This window comes from Symphalangus syndactylus, chromosome 11, assembly GCF_028878055.3.
Source record: "Symphalangus syndactylus isolate Jambi chromosome 11, NHGRI_mSymSyn1-v2.1_pri, whole genome shotgun sequence".
Classification (NCBI taxonomy): Eukaryota; Metazoa; Chordata; class Mammalia; order Primates; family Hylobatidae; genus Symphalangus; species Symphalangus syndactylus.
Window position 1 is genome coordinate 129515883 of NC_072433.2, and position 18533 is coordinate 129534415.

At 46.4% G+C, this 18533-nt stretch overlaps 1 protein-coding gene across 1 annotated transcript in view; it reads right to left on the reverse strand.

Moving 5' to 3' along the window:
- MBTPS1 (membrane bound transcription factor peptidase, site 1) overlaps positions 1 to 16696 on the reverse strand; it is a 66013-nt gene extending 49317 nt beyond the window's left edge. The window contains exon 1 of the mRNA XM_055299720.2: positions 14265 to 16696. The gene's annotated coding sequence lies outside the window, so the exon portion shown is untranslated. The remainder of the gene's footprint in view (positions 1 to 14264) is intronic.
- Positions 16697 to 18533: the final 1837 nt, after the last annotated feature.

Consider the following 18533-nt stretch of genomic DNA (forward strand, 5'->3'; position numbering starts at 1 on the left):
TGAAAGAGATATCCTGGTTTTAAGACAAATTAATGTGCTATACAACCATGAAACATATTATTTAATTTTTATTTACTTATTACTCACTGCTTTCATGGGAAAAATTTTTTTAGGCATCTTCAAAAATAAAACAATAAAATAAATGAGAAAAATGGAAAAAACTAAGGATAACAAAATAACATAGAAAGTATTAAGCACACTGGACCTGAGCATTCTAGCAGCCAAAGAGAAGATGGAATCAGGATGATCCTTTATTCTGTTTCAGATTCTGTATTTCCTATCATTTGCAACGCAACCCCCAGAGCATTTCCCCAGTTGGCACTTTTACTTCCCACAAATTTCGTCAATTTTTCAGGCAAAAGCTTGGTATACATCCTTACTTTCTGCTGTAACACTAATACCTAACAGCAAAGTAATTTCCATATCAGTGATATTTAACATCTTCTTTAAGAAACACTATGCTTTAATATGACAGATTTTGAAATATTTTCTACCAATTCTATGAAAAGAGCATAAAAGGGTTTACTGTCCTGAAATTTATTTTACCTGAAACCTCACACTTAAAGAAAAGTAACCTGCTAAATGTGTTATAAAACCAGATTATCTCTTTAGTGGAGTGACATGAGAGGACACTTTGTGAGGGAAGCTACTGCTAAAGAGAAACGTCATCTGAATATTAAATTACGCATGGGCACAAATATCTTCCAAAACATCTGAATTGTAAGAAAAACTGCCATTCTTCACAATGAAAACAGAGCAATAGTAAAGAACAATGCTGGCTGTAGCACACCCAGAAAAACAGTTGCACAGACCATACCTGGGGCATAAATAATCCAGCAGGGTGGGGGATGGGTAAACGAAGCAAGAGAGGCCTTCCAGTGCTACTTAGGATTTTACTATTATTATTATTTTTTTTTTTTGAGGAAGGGTCTCACTCTGACACCCAGGCTGGAGTAGGTGGCGCAATCTCTGCACAGTTCACTGCAGCCTCAACTTCCTGGACTCAAGCGATCCTCCCGCCTCAGCCTCCCGAGTAGCTAGGACTACAGGCATGCATCACCACACCCAGCTAATTTTTGGATTTTAATATAGAGAAGGGGTCTCAGCATTTTGTCCAGGCTGGTCTCAAACTCAGGTGATCCAGCCACCTTGGCCTTCCAAAGTGTTGAGATTACAGGCGTGAGCCACCATGTCCGCCCACTACTTGTTTTTAAAAAGAAAACATTAAGGACAAGGAGTTAGTCATCTATTAGGAAAGGTACTTCAAGCTGTGAAACTCATTCTTCGGCAGAAACTGGTGCTTCTGAGTTTTTGGTCTCTGGAACTATCAATATGTGCTTCTACAAGTAGAAAATCATTGATAAAGTACTGTGAGGGGTTAAAATATCCAAAAAACGTTTTTACATTTACTAAAGACGGACTTTCACTGCTGTACTAACAACTGATGCTGAAAAACAAGCCTATCTCTGGAACCGGCACTGGCAACTAAGGGGAATGGAACTCATCGGAGATGAGTGAAAGTTTAAAGCAGTTATGTCCACCTCGACAAGAACAATGAGAATGCCAACTGCAAGAGGAAAAACAAAGAGCCAAACAGAAAGATCAGAAAAGCAGGTATGACAGAAGTTTACTCAGGAGTAAGCCCCTACTTCTTAGTTTCTTTACGCTTGATATATCCAGCAATGGAGTACCAAAGAAAACAATGACATGAAGCATGTATCTAGCTTAATTAAAGACTACTGGCCAAAGAAGATAAAAGCCAGTAATAACAGTTCTCATATCACAGTAAATGAACATATATTTAAAAGATACTTATTAAATGGGTTCCTCACTCAAGGCAGGTTTTTTGTTGTTGTTGTTAAAAAGGAAGGAACAATCATTTGAACCCAGGGGTTTGAGACCAGCCTGGGCAACGTGGGGAAACCCAGTCTCCACAAAACAAATATTAAAAATTAGCTAGGCATGGTGGCACACCTATAGCCCCAGCTACTCAGGAAGATCGCTTGAGCCTGGAGGGTTGCAGTGGGCCAAGAGCACGCCACTACATTCCAGCCTGGGTGACACAGTGAGACTCTGTCTCCACTTAAAAAACAAACAAACAAACAAAAAAGCCTCTTAAAACTTTTCTGCCTCAAGCTAAAGAATCTATGACACATGTGGGCTCCATATAACACAAATATAAGTAAGTAACAGCAGTGAGAAAATCTTAGACCTAACTGGGTTAAATCAACTTTAATTCAACCTGTTTTAAAATAATTCACTCAAAGGTGAAGACTCTTAGGTAGGAAATGTTAACACGGCCCATGCAGAACAGATGGCTGATGTTCTCTTACAGCTTAGGCAGGTACTTGCCTTTAAAAGAAACGGAAAGGAAGGGTTTGGGGGCTTTCAAATGAAAAAAAGTCCAGGTGGGGTGGCTCACACCTGTAATCCCGGGTGTGATTCCACTTTGGGAGGCTGAGGCAGGCGGATCACTTGAGGCTAGGGGTTGGAGACCAGCCTGGCCAACATGGTGAAACCCCATATCTACTAAAAACAAAACAAAACAAAAAACAAAAATTAGCTGGGCATTGTGGCGCATGCCTGTAATCCCAACTACTCAGGAGGCTGAGGCAGGATAATCGTTTGAACCCAGGAGGCAGAGGTTGCAGTGAGCTGAGACTGGGACACTGCAGCAGTCTCGCCTGGGTGACTCTGTCTCAAAAAAAATAAAAAATAAATAAATGAAAAAAAACTCTAAGGTAATCAGTTCTTTCCCAAATTAAAAATAATAATAAATGTGGGGTTTTTGGAAAACAGAGAAGGCAGTTATTATCATAAGACATTTTACCTTAACTCATTCATTAGGTCAGGCAATTTTAGAGTACTTATCAAGTTAAGATACTATCAGGTACTACAGAACAAACATGGATTATTAGCTAGTCAGGGCACAATCTTCCAAGTGTGATCTAGTTAAATTTAAGGACAACTAAACAAAATGCAGGAAATGAAAATGCCAAAGGAGAGGCAGCCATCCAGGGCCACAGATGCTGAACTGACACACAGTTCTCTCCGGGCTGTGAAGAGGTGGCTTCTGCTGGGGAGGGGGCACTGCAGCAGCTCTGGAAGAATCTGAGCTCAGTAGGACTGAAAGATGGGCGTGAGGGAGGGAGGAGCAGAGCATCCCAAGCGTGGCAACGCTGGAAACACAGGAAGACAGGGATGTGCACAAGGATCAGCACCACCCAGCCTGAGGAGGGAGGCAAGGAGGTGTCCATCTGGAGAGGCTGAAAGATGAGGGGGGAGGAGAGGACCTCCAGCAGGTACACCCCAGCCAACAACTGGAAAAACGGACCTCTTCCATCCAATGGCAGTGAACAGCACAGAGATAAAACACAGCCAAAGGATGAGACTGCTGAGCTCCTGTGTTCACCCATCCAACTTATTTAGTGAGAAATACTAAAAGCCAGGCACCGTTTTAGGAGTAGGGATAGAGTAACGAACAAAATACCACAGAAATCTCTGACCTCTTACCTTCCAGTGCAGGGAGACAGACCGTAACCAAGACAAGTAAAACATATAGTATTTAGCTGGTGATAAAAACTACATTTGGGAAGGAGAAAAAACACACATCTGTAGTCATCCCAGCACTTTGGGAGGTCAAGGCAGGTGGATTACCGGAGGCCAGGAGTTCGAGACCATCCTGGCCAACATGGAGAAACCCAATCTCTACTAAAAACAAAAAAATTAGTCCTGCGTAGCGACAGGCGCCTGTAGACCCAGCTACCCAGGAGGCTCAGGCAGGAGAATCACTTGAACCCAGGAGGCAGAGGTTGCAGTGAGTCAGGATCGCGCCACTACACTCCAGCCTGGGCAACAAGAGCAAAATTCCAGCTCAAAATAATAATAATAAATAAATAAATAAATAAGAAAAAACAAAGAAAAGGAATATGACAAGTCAGGAGAGGGCTGGCTTTCTGCTCCAGGGCTGCCTACAGCAGCTGCTGAGAAGGGGCCTTTTCAGTGAAGGCCTGAAGGATGTGGGAAGCTGGCCAAGGGTCTGGGGAAAGAGGATCCAGGCAGTGGGAAAGCAAGTGAAAAGGCCCTGGGGCAAGGACCATTCCTGGTGTGTGTGAGGAAAGAAAGGCAAAGAGGCCAGCGTGAAGCAAGGGAAAGCCGAAGATGAAATCCGAGGAAACCGCGGAGACAGCCCAGGGAAGGCCTGCAGGTCACAGAAAGGACTTCAGCCTTGATTCTGACTGGGAAGAGAAAGCGTGGGGCGGTCCTGAGCACATGTGGCTTGTGTTTTAGCCTGACTGCTCCGGCTTCAGTGGGGAAGGGGGCACAGGCTGAGGCAGGGAGCATCTGGAGGACTTCTGGACAAAAGAACCAAAGGAGAGAAGATGCTGGTTTGGACCAGGGCAGGCAGGGGAGGTGATAAGAGGCGAAGACATCACAGATCCGAAGGTAGAAGTGCCAGATGCGCTGTCCACCAGATGTGGGGGGCACACAAGTGAGGATTCAAGGCAACACCAAGGCTGGTCGCCCGACTGGACCAGTGGAGCCTGCCCCTAACTGAGACTGGGAAGACAGTAGGAAAGCTGGCTTGGGAGACACCAGCAGGAGCTGAGCTCTGAGCATTTTCAATTTAGGATGAGCCTCAGGGTTGAGGGCACGGCTTAGGGCAGAATCCCGGGCAATCCAGTACCTTTTCTTTCAGAGATGGCAAAAGACCGAGGGCACAGGAAGGTCAGAAGGAAACCAAAATCAGTGGGAAATAATTTGCAAAAGGAAGGTGGGCAAGCTGAAGGGACAGAGACCACTGGCTTAGTAACTGGCCCCTTCCAGAAAAGGGCTACACTCGTGGGCAGGTGAGCCTGGCAGCCAGACTGCACTTTACCAAGCCTGTCAACTCCAGCCCACCTGCTGTAGTCACCAAACCACCAGCAGCTGGAAGGAAGGTGCCTTTAAGTGTAAAAATCTCATGGGGATGAATGATGAGGCTGGAAATGACAGGGACAAGGAGATAACCCCTTGCTGTGTTTGGATCTCGTGGACCTGCTTGTGTTCCTAAAAGGTGAGCTAAAATCCAGGCTCTGACAAGTCACTATTTCAAAGGATTTACGGCTCAAAAAATACGGCAACAGATCCTGAGGTTTCTATAGTTTCCCAATCCTAGAATGAGATGGCTTCAAAATGTAAATTTCCTTTAAGGAAAACAAAAACGCCATAATAGGGGCAAGAGACCAGTAAATGATGGCAGACGGACTGGGGTTCCCAAGGCTGAGCTTATTACCAACCCCCGAACTCCTGGGACTATTTTTTTTTTTTTTTTTTGAGACAGGGTCCCACTTGGTCACGCAGGCTGGAGGGCAGTGCGACAATCACGGTTCACTGCAGCCTCAACGTCTAAGGCTCAAGCGATCCTCCCACCTCAGCCTACCAAGTTGCTGGGACTACAATAGCGCCACTATGCCCAGCTAATTTTTTTTTTTTTTTTTGTAGAGATGGGGTCTCATCATGTTGCCCAGGCTGGTCTCAAACTCCCGGGCTCAAGAGATCTTCCTGCCTCAGCCTCTCAGAATGCTGGGATTACAGGCGTGAGCCACTATGTCTGGCCTGGGCCTAAAAAGATCTTGTCCCCACTGACTCACTAGACAAGTCAGTGAGGCTTTGCAGGCACAGACTGCACTTTCCAGGGTCTAATACATCTATTCAGCTGTGACAAATGGTCCCTCCTGATTCTCACTATATAATGCAAACCCAACGGGCACACTTCCCAAGACGGGCTTACCACAGAGAGGTAAGCAGGCAAGCAGCAGCAGGACAGGCAGACAGAGCATGCACACACAGATACAGACACACACACCTAAGGAAAAGCACTTTTTTCTTCTTTTTAGATGGAGACGATCTCTGCTCAATGAAACCTCCACCTCCCGGTTCAAGCGATTCTCCTGCCTCAGCCTCCCAAGTATCTGGGATTACAGGCGCCTGCCACCACACCCAGCTGATTTTTGTACTTTTAGTAGAGACAGGGTTTTGCCATGTTGGCCAGGCTGGTCTCGACCTCCTGACCTCAGGTGATCTACCACCCACCCTCGGCCTCCCAAAGTGTTGGGATTACAGGCGTGAAGCACCGCACCCGGCCCAAGAAACGCACTTTCTAAAAAGAGTGCTAACTCTGCCTTTTCTTCCTCCCCTTCTGAAGAATTCTGCTGAAGACAAGAAGGCAAGTGTTCATGGGAGAACGGCAGAAGCCCACCATGGTGTCTTAGAGTCTGAGCGGAGGGAGGAAGGTATGTGAAGAGAGAGGTACCAGGTGAGGCGGTCAGAGCCTGGCAAGTGAAGAAGGCACCAGGCAGGCAATGGGGTGACAGCAGTGAAGGTAAAACTGTTTGATCAAATAAATATTTTACATATAATGGGATGCAGCTTTCTTACTGTCAGAGAAGGAAGTTAGAAATATGAAAGAGAAAAAAATAAATGAACTATTCAGTATCCGAACAAAATGATAAATGCTGGTCTGAATTTAAGGTTTTCAGTACACAGACTAGCAGATGTAGAAAGAAAGAAATCTAAGTGCACATGTACATGCTACATACGTTTCTTAGCTATCTCCAAAAGGGTGTGGAAGCAGTGAAATCCCAACAGCAAGGAGCCCACCTAGTGTCCACAACTGGTTCTAAATATCACTCTCCACTAAAAGAACTCAGGCTCTTTGGACAAAGAGCTAGTTCCAGGCTGGGTAGGGTAAGAACAAGATGGGTTTGGAACAGTGTTACCCAATGAGGAAAGGCTCACAGAATGATCGGGAAGTGTCCAAGGAACACGGAAGCCAGTTTGCAGGGGCCCCCACTAACAAAATCCGGGACAATCTAAGCATCACAATAAATAATGAACATAACAGATCCCAACCCGTGGAATAAAACAAGAAAAGAGGAGTCCACAATGACATAAAGTTTGAAGAAGAATGAGATATTTACATCATCTCGAAATGCCTAACTACTAACAAAATCTCTCTTTTCAAAGGGGAAAAGTCATTTTACAGTGGAGAAGCTCCACCAAGTTGTCCCAGGGAAGCAGCAATGGGACAAATGGAGCCAGGTCTACGAGAGCAGATGCACTGAGAAGAGCCAGCATCACTTCTGGAGGTTCCTGACAAAGATGCACAACCTGAAATCAATTCAAGAGAAACATCAGACCAACCCAAATTGAGCAACATTCTACAAAATCAACTGGCCTAGAATTTTTCGAAGCACCAAGGTGATGAAAGGCAAGAATGACTGAGCTACTGCCCCAGATTGAAGGAGACTCCAGAGACAATGCAACTCCTGAATCCAAACTGGATCCATCTGCTGTAACGGTCACTCAGGGACAACTGGCAAAACCCAGGTAAGCCTGCCCGTGGATCTGATGGTAGTGATGTATCAAGACTAATTTCCTGATTTTGACAACTGTGCCATGATTATGTACGAAGGTCCTTGCTTGGAAGATACACCCACTGAAATACCGGGGGATAATGGAGTATCAGGTCTGCAATTTACTCTCAAATGCTTTAGAGAAAAAATGGTTTCATACTGTTCGTGCAACCTTCCTGTTAGGATCAGCCTGTTTCCAAAACAGGCAGAAAAAATAAGTTATTTAGCCTCACCTGCCAGGAACGCATGAGGCTGGGGTATTTTAAATATGGTGATGGGGGCATTCTAAGCGTCTTATTCAGACTCAGTCCGTGCTGATCACTGCATACATAACCAGACCACACGGCATGTCAGATAGATTTACACTCATCAATTGTTATGCAGAAGGACATCCAAAGATGGGACTGACCTAGTTAAAGGGAAACTAAAAGCATATCTCATTCTAGGAAATTGATAGAATTCTTGAAAAGATTCATGGTAAATTTCTGCTAACATTAACCTGTGTTTCTATGATTTACATTTAACAAATCAAGTAACATTCTGACAGAAAAAACTCAGGCACCCCCTGTAGAATAAAAATATGTTTATTAAGTTAACAAATCCAATAAAATAAGTACTCCCATATGTTGCTGGTGAATATTAAAAAAAAAACTCAACCTTTTAGAATGGCAATTTTCACATATGTATTAAAATGCTTAAAAATGAACATTAAAAACTTTTCGTCTAACAAATCCAAAATAAGAAAAACTAACACTTACTGAGCATTTACGATGTAGCAGGTGCCATTCTAAGTAGTCTGCAAACATTAACTCATTTAGTCCTCCCAACAACCCGTTACCACCCCCATTTTCAGATGAGAACTGAGGCCCAGAGCAGCTAAGCAACTTGCCTGGGGCCACAACACCAGCAAGTAGGACAGCTGGGCTGGGAGCTCAGGTGGTCAGCCTAGCTCCAGAGGCCACACTCTTCAGAGGCAGGTCACCTGCTTTTCTAAAATCTCCCCTAGGGATTCAATCGAAGAAGTATGAATCTGGACGCACATAAGGCTTTATGTCCAAAGATACACACTGCAAGATTATGAGCGGGAAAAGCTGGAGGCCATCTGAATGTGCATAAACAAAGAGACTGGCTAAATAATTACGGTTCATGCATACCACAGAAGGCCATGCAGCAATTTCAAAAGCTACTCCTGCAGTAGGCTGAACAATGGTCGCCACAAAGATGCCCACATCCTAATTCCTAGAACCTGGGAATGTTACTTTATACACAAAAGCATATAGGCCAAAAGGACTTTGCAGCTGTGACTAAATGAAGGCACTGAGACAGTATCCTCGATGATCTAGGTGGGCCAGGTGTCATTACAAGGGTCTCTATAAGAGAGAGGCAGGCGAGTAATAGACAGTAATAGATGTGACGATGAAAGCAACAGGCTGGCTGGGCACAGTGGCTCACGCCTGTAATCACAGCACTGTGGGAGGCCAAGGTGGGCAGATCACCTGAGGTCAGGTGTTTGAGACCAGCCTGGCCAACATGGTGAAACCCCATCTCTACTAAAAATACAAAAATTAGCTAGGCATGGTGGTGGGTGCCTATAATCCTAGCTACCCGGAAGGCTGAGGCAGAAGAATCACTTGAACCCGGGAGGCAGAGGTTGCGGTGAGCCAAGACTATGCCACTGCACTCCAGCCTGGGCGACAGAGAGAGACTCCATCTCAAAAAAAAAAAAAAAAAAAAAAGAAGAAAAAGAAAAAAGAAAGCAATCAAGAGGTTGAGATAATTTGAGGAAGAAGTCAGGAGCCAAGGAACGCAGGTGGCCTGTAGAAACTGAAAAACAAAAGGAAACTGATTCTCTCCACAGAGCCTCCGGAAGGAGACAGCCCTGCTGAAACTTTGACTTGAGCTCAGTGAGACGGATTCTGGACTTCTGATATCCAGAACTGTGAGACACTAAATTCATGTTGTTCTAGGCCACTGTTTGTGGTCATTTGTTACAACAGAAATATGGGGAAATGCTAATGAAATGTTAAGTAAAACAGTTCATGCACCATATAATCCAAATTTTATTTTACATTTTAATTTTAAAATGTGTCTATGAGCAAAAAAAAAAAAAAAAAAAAAAAAATGCAGCTGGGTGCGGTGGCTCATTCCTATAATCCCAGCACTTTGGGAAGCCGAGGCAGGCGGATCACTTGAGGTCAGGAGTTCAAGACCAGCCTGGCCAACATAACAAAACCCTGTCTCTATTAAAAATACAAAAAATTAGCTGAGCATGGTGACACATGCCTGTAATCCCAGCTACTCAGGAGGCTGAGGCAGGAGAATCGCTTGAACCAAGGAGGTGGAGGTTGCAGTGGGCGGAGATAAAGCCACTACATTCTAGCCTGGGCAACGGAGACTCTGTCTCAAATGGAAACAATGACAACAAAAAAAAACCACTGAAAGACACATACCAAAATGGCTACAGTGGTTCTACCTTTCAATTGTATGATTACGGATAGTTAATTTCTGCTTTAATTTATTTATGTTTATAGGGAGCATATGTTACTTTTATACTTTGATAAAACATATTTAAGTATTTTAATAAAACTTTTCAAATAAATTGGTTCACGCCTGTAATCCCGGCACTTTGGGAGGCTGAGGCAGGCGGATCACTAGGACAGGAGATCGAGACCATCCTGGCTAACACAGTGAAACCCCATCTCCACTAAAAAATACAAAAAAATTAGCCGGGCGTGGTGGCCGGCTCCTGTCGTCCCAGACACTCGGGAGGCTGAGGCAGGAGAATGGCGTGAACCTAGGAGGTGGAGCTTGCAGGGAACTGAGATCAGGCCACTGCACTCCAGCCTGGACAACAGAGAGAGACTCAGTCTCAAAAAAAAAGAATAGGCTGGGCTCGGTGGCTCACAGCTATAACCCCAGCACCGTCAGAGGCCGAGGCGGGCAGACCACCTGAGGTCAGGAGTTCAACATGGTGAAACCCCATCTCTAATAAAAATACAAAAATTAGCTGGGTGTGGTGGCACACACCTGTAATCCCAGCTACTCAGGAGGTTGAGGTGGCAGAATCCCTTGAACCTGGGAGACAGAGGTTGCAGTGAGCTGAGATCGAGCCACTACACTCCAGCCTGGGAGACAGAGTGACATGCCATCACAAAAAAAAAAAAAAAAAAGAATAAATCATACTTTCTGGTAAGACAGTGGCACAAAAATTCAAATATATATGCTAGATTTAATTTTATTTGTATATATACTAGAGCTTAAAGGGATCTATCTCCTACAAATTGTTCTCAAAGATCTGTCTACAGCTACTTTCCAGCCTAAGGAAAAGATAGCCTTTGAAAATATTAAACTTCTGGCTAGTTCATTCTGAAAGGCTTATTATCATTTGTAATATCACTTAACTTAGAGAGCCTACTTAGGGCTGTTACTGGATCCACTAAATGTTAACTGGATTTAATTTTTATAAATTCTTTATGCAGAAGACCTGGTTATCTTTCCATATAAAGGCATAACCTTAAAAGATGGTATTCCTATACCTATGGATTTTTCATGAGAATGATTACACCTCTAACACATGTATAATTAAAAATTTTTGATATCAAGTACTAACTGAAAAAGACACCGTTCAAATTATAGAAATAGAAAATAGTACTTAACGGGATTTGTGTAGAAGGGAGACTCAGTAGAAGAAATGCATTACTTGCGCAAGCAACTGGCCTAGCTGGTGGCTAGCATTCTTTGCAGCTCTTGGAGTCTCCCACTTAGAATTTTCACAACGAAAGAATATCACAAAGATTATAATTCTGGGCATAACTAAAATACATCTGAAATTATCTCTTTAAAAACAATCAGAACATAATTCAGGTGAGTGAAAATGACTTGTATCACCTGATAATCATCTAAATTATGCAGCTATGCCTTGCTTTGTAATAAACTAGTTTACTAAAATAGCTCCAAAGGAGACTGAATTGTGTTTAGACCACGAAAGGTTACTATCCAGTCCAATTAAAAGTCGGCTGAAAAACTACCACCTTCAGAACTAATTCCATACTTGGCTGTATTACCATTGTTTAACAGGCTAACAATTAAGTCATGCCAGACCAAACTATGGTAAAACAAAGGTGTCTTCGCCTTTTTTTTTTCTTTTTTTTTTGAGATGGAGTCTCGCTCTGCCGCCAGGGTGGAGTGCAATGGTGCCATCTCAGCTCACTGCAACCTCTGCCTCCAGGGTTCAAGCGATTCTCCTGCCTCAGCCTCCCAAGTAGCTGGGACTACAGGCGCGTGCCACCACGCCCGGCTAATTTTTTGTATTTTAGAGATGGGGTTTCACTGTGTTAGCCAGGATAGTCTCAATCTCCTGACCTCGTGATCTGCCTGCCTCAGCCTCCCAAAGTGCTGGGATTACAGGCGTGAGCCACCACGCCGTCGACAAACGTATATTCTGCTGTATTCTTACATCCGATGCAACCATTTATTCTGGCACACTCTATCTATCAGGTGGTCTTGTATTAAAAAGAAAAAAAATTCATCCCAATGTATCACTACATTCAAGAGTGAGAAACCTTGGTCTGTGGTGTCTTCACTGCCTACTATTTCACACACGTCACTCTTGTCTCCTTTTAGTCTTACCCCTTAGTCATCGAGTATTAGTTGGCCACAGATAGGGCACCTCCAAACTTCTAACTTCCTTATTTTACTTTAAAATGCGTTTCCTCAGCTGGGCGCGGTAGGTCACGCCTGTAATCCCAGTACTTTGGGAGGCCGATGCGGGCGGATCACGAGGTCAAGGAGTCTGAAACCAGCCTGACCAACATGGTAAAAACCCGTCTCTACTAAAAATACAAAAATTAGCCAGGCATGGTGGCGGGCACCTGTAGTCCCGGCTACTCGGGAGGCTGAGGCAGGAGGATCGCTTGAACCCGGGAGGCAGAAGTTGCAGTGAGCAGAGATCCGCCACTGCACTCCAGCCTGGGTGACAGAGCGAGACTCTGTCTCAAAAAAATAAAAGTAAATAAATAAAGCATTTCCTCAAGCAGATTTCTGCAGCACTGATGGCAACAATGTACAGTTCACCGTGGCCTTTCCAAGTTTTTTGTTTGTTTGTTTGTTTGTTTGAGACGTAGTCTCACTCTGTCGCCTAGGCTGGAGTGCAGTGGCATGATCTTGGCTCACTACAACCTCTGCCGCCTGGGTTCACGCGATTCTCCTGTCTCAGCCTCCCGAGTAGCTGGGATTACAGGGGCCTGCCATTGCGCCCAGCTAATTTTTGTATTTTCAGAGAGACGGGGGTTTCACCACATTGGCCAGGCTGGTCTTGAACACCTGACCTCGTGATCCGCCCGCCTCGGCCTCCCAAAGTGTGGGATTACAGGCGTGAGCCACCGCGCCCGGCCCGGTCTTCCTAGTACTTGTTAACCTCCTGACTAGAAGAGCTCCCACTTCATCCCTAGGTGCTTCAAAGGTTCCGCAACCTCTGCATTGGAATTTTCCCTTTTTATATAGAAAGGACCAACTCTAGATTATACGGGGTACCTGGGGAGTGCAGTCGTTTGACACGTGTCTGGGTCAGTTCCCAGCTCCCATTCCCAATCAACAGTTTTGCTGTCATCTGCATCACACATTAGAGCATAAAATAAACTTTTATTTGCCAAAAGTGTTCTGCATAAATGCTTAAACAAAATGTGGTACAGCCATACAACTGAATATTATTTGGTCACAAAAGGAATGAAATCCTGATTCATGTTACAACATGGATGAACTGTGAAAACATGCTAAGTGAAAGAAGCCTGACACAAAAGGCCGCATATCATATGTTTCCATCTGAATATACGAAATAATCATTAAAGGCAAATCTAGAAAGACAAAGTAGATGAAAGGTTGCCTGTGGCAGGGCTTGGAAATGGGTATTAACTACAACTGGGCATCAGAGCTCTTGGGGTAACGGAAATGTTCTAAAAGTGGATTTGGTGGTGACTGTGCAGCTGTATATTTACTAAAAACCAATGAATAGTACACTTAAAACAGGTGGAGTTTATGGTATGTAAATTCTACTTCAAAGCTCTTACATTAAAAAAAAGTATAAATAATAAAAGCGGATTTTCCAGATTGAAAAAAAAAACGGAGAGGAATTACTTCTCTTCTGCAAACCCTCCTTTTCGTACACATACAATCGGAGACCTTGACGTTAGGAGGGCTTAGCTACACAGTTAAGACTAAAGGACGAGTCTCCAGAATCAACTCAGGTTTTATTCCACTCCAAGTCATTTCGAAGCGTCAATCGGAATCTAATAACTTAATTTGTGTAGACAAATAGGCCAAGATTCTCAGGGGCTCAACCCAATAAGAAAGGTAAACATCTTAATAAAAATACGATCCACAACGGTCTTTGGTAGCGTAACCATGCCAAGGCGAGGCAAGATTTTTAAGAAGCTGTAGGTTTAAAAGGCAATCTGGATCTGAGAGTTCGCCGAACAGAATCCCTGCATTTCCAAAAACCAGCGGCGCAATATGCACAGACCGAGATAAGGCAAAGAATCGAGGTCTTTTAAACCTGACGCCAGCACTGCCCCGGAAGCGCACCTATAATTGAGTCTGTTTGGAGGCTCGGGGCAGAGCAGGGCGTATTGTTTCACTCGGTGAATGCTCATTTCACGTAAAGAAAACCATGCAACGGAACAAGCCGCCGGAGCGCGCAGACACGCTGTGTCCAAACAAGCGCCGGAGGCCCCGCGCCCACCTCCCCCGACCCAGCCCGGCCCTGGCAGCCCTCGCCTCGTGGCCTCGGACGCAACCGGCACACCTGAGCGAGCGGGCCGCCTCTGCTAGGCGAAGCGGGTCGGGGAGGCCGCGCGCGGGCGGCTGACGTACCTGCGCCGCCTGGAGCTCAGGGCCGGCAGGCCCGGGATAACGGCGCCTCCGCGGCGAACACGCTTGGGCACTCCATTCGGGGCTGTTTACTCCCAACTCTCGCGAGACTGGGCAACCGGGCCAGGGAGGCCCACAGCTGGAAGCCTCAGTTCCGCCGACCCAGCGTGCCCTGTGTGACCCGCGCTCCCGGGGCCTGCGTGCGCGCTCTGGACGCCGTGAGCCGCGGAACCACGCCGGGAGGATGGACGAAGGTCTCGCGACATTTGCGGCCAGGGGCCGGTGTCAGGGTGGAAGCGGAGGGGCGTGGCCAGCGACTATCCAGACGGCGAGAACGCGCCGGGGGAACCCCTGGACTGCGCTGCGCATCGCTCTAGGATCCCGGACTCGGAAAAGGAGCCCGGGCGCGAAAGCAGCCGAGTTGGGCCAGGATCTAGAAAGACTGCCTGGCGCAGGCTCCGTGCCCCCGCGGGCCTGCTGTCATGGACCCGTGGAGAGCTCGCTTCCCTCGCGGACCCTCCCTGCAGGGGTTCACGTCCAGGCACCGGCGGCTCGGCTACCTCACCCCCGGCCGGGCACCTGCCCTGGGTGCCCCTTAACCCAGGTGGTAGCTCGTTAAGATGGCGAAGTGTCCGGTCCGGAACACGGGAAACCCCAAATCCCGCCTGCCTGACCTTCTCACCCCTGGCGCCGCGGGAAGACAGACTGGCCTGTCGAAGCGCAGCGCGCTGCCGGGACACCGGTGCGTGCCAAACGGAGGACCTTTGTAACGCCACGTGTTTGCCCTTTTTTAAAAAACAAGAATAAATGTGTTAAACTGTCTGAAAAGCTTGCCGCCTAAAAGATGTCTGGGTAACTTAGGTGCTGGGATCAGTTTTTCTTCAATGTAAATGGACCGGCCCGGACTCCTACGGGCACTAGCAGGGGACTGAAAGCGTCTTCAGGTACTGCTGGTGGGCGGTGATGCGCTACAGGCCGATCAGACAGTTTTGTGTCTTTTGGAACTTGACACTGCACCACAGTAATGCTGAACTGCACCAATATTACACATCACAGCGCATCATCTTCCTTCAACATGATTTAACACAGTTGACTTAATATGGTGGATAAATGTAGAATCATAAATTACCATACCCCATCTCAGGCTTCTACTTGGTAATTTTGAGCAAGTTGTTTAACCTCTTTGTACCTCAGCTTCTTCATTACAAAAATAGGGGTACTAGCCAGGCGGGGTGGCTCTTGCCTGTAATCCCAGCACTTGGGGAGGCCGAGACAGGAGGATCACTTGAGATCAGAAGTTTGAGACCAGCCTGGTCAACATGGTGAAACCCCGTCTCTATCAAAAATATAAAAACTTAACTGAATGTGGTAGTGCGTGACTGTAATCCCAGCAACTCTGGAGGCTGAGGCAGAGAATCCCTTGAACCTGGGAGGCGGAGGCTGCAGTGAGCTGAGATTGTACCACTGCACTCCAGCCAGGGCAACAGAGCCAGACTCTGCCTTAAAAATAAATAAATAATTTTTTTAAAAAAATAGGGGTACTAATAGCTGCCTTAAAGGATGAAGTTTAAATTAAGTACACACATAAGGCCTAGCGCAGTGGCTTACACCTGTAATCTCAACACTTTGGGAGGCTGTGGTGGGAGGATCACTTGAGCCCAGGAGTTTGAGACTATTCTGGGCAACAGAGACATGTCTCTACAGTTGTGTTTGGTTTTGTTTTTACCAGGTGTGGTGGTGTGCACCTGCAGTACCAGCTACTAGGGAGGCTGAGGTGGGAGGATTGCCTGATCCCAGGAGGTCGAGGCTGCAGTGAGCCATGATTGTGCCACTGCACTCCCGCCTGGGCAACAGAGCAAGACCTTGTCTGAAAAACAAAAAGCATACGCATGAAGTGCTCTGCTCCTATATGATTCAATACGTGGTGGTGGATTCTTGAATCCTTTCCTGACTCAGACCTCATACGATTTTCTAAACTTTTGGAGAACCCGTGCCTCTCTTTGCATTTGCAAACGTCAAAGTTAGGCACTCCCTTCTGCCACTACAGAAAGCATTTGATCTTAAACTTGACTGTGTCCTTCTGTTCCAACTTTGGGTAAATTAATCTTGGTCAGGGTTCTCTGAACAGCCTTTTAGTCACTATGCCGTTGAATACCTGGCCCTAGAGTTGGAAACTGGGGTAGAACAGTGATTGCAGACATCCATCATGTGACAGTGAGGCCCCACAGAAGGGGACAGAATACCACCACCACCAGTTCCAGAGAATGCCTATACACTGAGGGGACTGGTCTGTGGGAGAGAAAAGTTACTTGGAGAGCTACCAAGACAGCCTGAGCTACAGGATCCTGGTCTACCACTGGTGGATTCCCACCACTCTGGTTCTAAAATAACTTCCTAAACTTGTGCTTCACATACAGAATAAAGCATCTGTAATTCCATGGGAAGGTAAATCTTTATTCAAATGAAATGTTATTTTAAAGAGTAATAGCTGATGGCACAGGCACTAGCCAACCCTGGGAAAGCCTCCCTGGAGTTGTGGCTCCTGGGGTCCCAGCAGCCACTCTGCAGAGATCTTGGAGGTCCTAGTAAACCTGCCGGCGGCATTACAGGCAGGCTGCTTTTTTGGCAAGGGTGGCTTTGCTGAGAGCATCAAAACCTTGGAGGCAAACACCAAGGAGGTGTTCTCCGGAAAGATCGCACCTGAGTCACTGCTACTCAATCTGCACCCAGAGGAGACGTCCCTGGAGACGTCTCCAGCCTCTCACTGTACTCACTGCAGCCTTGCCCACCAGCCTATCTCAGGTGTCCGTGGCTTTTTCAAGGACAACTCATGCTCCTGGTGCTGGAGCTCTGCCACCTGAGACCTCTCATGGAGTTGCACAAGGGGAGAGCACCGAGCCCGAGGGCGCTACTGCCCGCAGTAGATCATCCTTGGCTGCCAGCACCTGCCTAAAACTGGATTATTCACCGGGACCTCAAGCTGTACCCCCTCCTCCTGAATGATGACCTGGAGGCGAAAACGGGAAGATATGGACTGGCAACCAAAGTCGAACATGATGGAAGGCAGAGGAAGACCCTGGGTGGGACTCCTGATTACATAACTCCCAGGGTGCTGGGAAAGAAAGGGCACCGTTTCAAGGTGGATGTGTGGTCCCTTGGGTACATCACACACACCTTGTTAGTGGGCAAACCACCTTTTGAAACCTCTTGTCTAAGAGACCTACCTCTGGTCAAGAACACACACAGTGTTCCCAAGCACAGCCACCCCGTGGCCACCTTCCTCGTCCAGAAGATAATTAAAACCCGACAGCACCCCCAAACCCCTGAGAAGCTGCTGAACAAAAAATATTCAATGGAAAATTCCATAAATAGTTCATAAGTTTTAAATTGCACACAGTTCTGAGTAGCGTGTGGCTCCAGCGCCGCCCATCTCCCCATCATCTGCCTCCCATCGCACCGAGGTTCTCAATCCCTGCCAGCAGCCTGGAGCCTCGCAACTGCAAGCTTCCTGTGATCCTCAAGGCATGGAGAACCGCTGCCTCAGCAGCCCCAGGAAAAAGAGGAAACAGTGGCTTAGGGAATAGGTCAATGCCACTGTGGTGACATGCTGCAGCAGCTACACAGCACGGGCTGGTGAAGCAAGAGGAGGCTGAGGATGCCACCTGCATCCCCAGCTTCTGGGTCAGTGCGCAGGTAAACTGTTCCAACAAGCACAGCCTAGGGTATCAGCTGTGTGACAACAGTGTCACACGTGCCTTATCCTCGACAACACCGTGACAGCCTGCAGTACCTACGGTAGTGCTCCCTTATCCGAGGGGACGTTCCAAGACCTCCGGTGGATGGTCTTGGACTCACCGTGGCTGGAACTTTGGCAGTTTGAGGAGCGACAGCAAAACTAGCATGAATTTCTTTTTCCTTCTTCCCAATGTCATGAAGATTCGTCTTACTGTAGATCTCAGCAACTTCAGCATACGATGTTTTTCTTTCCTTATTAAGTGGAGAAGTTTTACCTTTTCACTTAAGAGCACTTTACAGCTTCTTGGTATATCCATAGCACCAGCATCACTACTCTTGGGCTTTGGGGACATTATGAAGTAAAATAAGGGTTACCTGAACACAAGCTGTGGACATGGGGAGAATTCCCATCCCAGGCAGGAGGGAGTGGGATGGTGCGAGATTTCATCACGCTACTCAGAACTGTGTGCAATTTAAAACTTATGAACTATTTATGGAATTTTCCACTGAATATTTTCGGACCTTCATTGACCATAG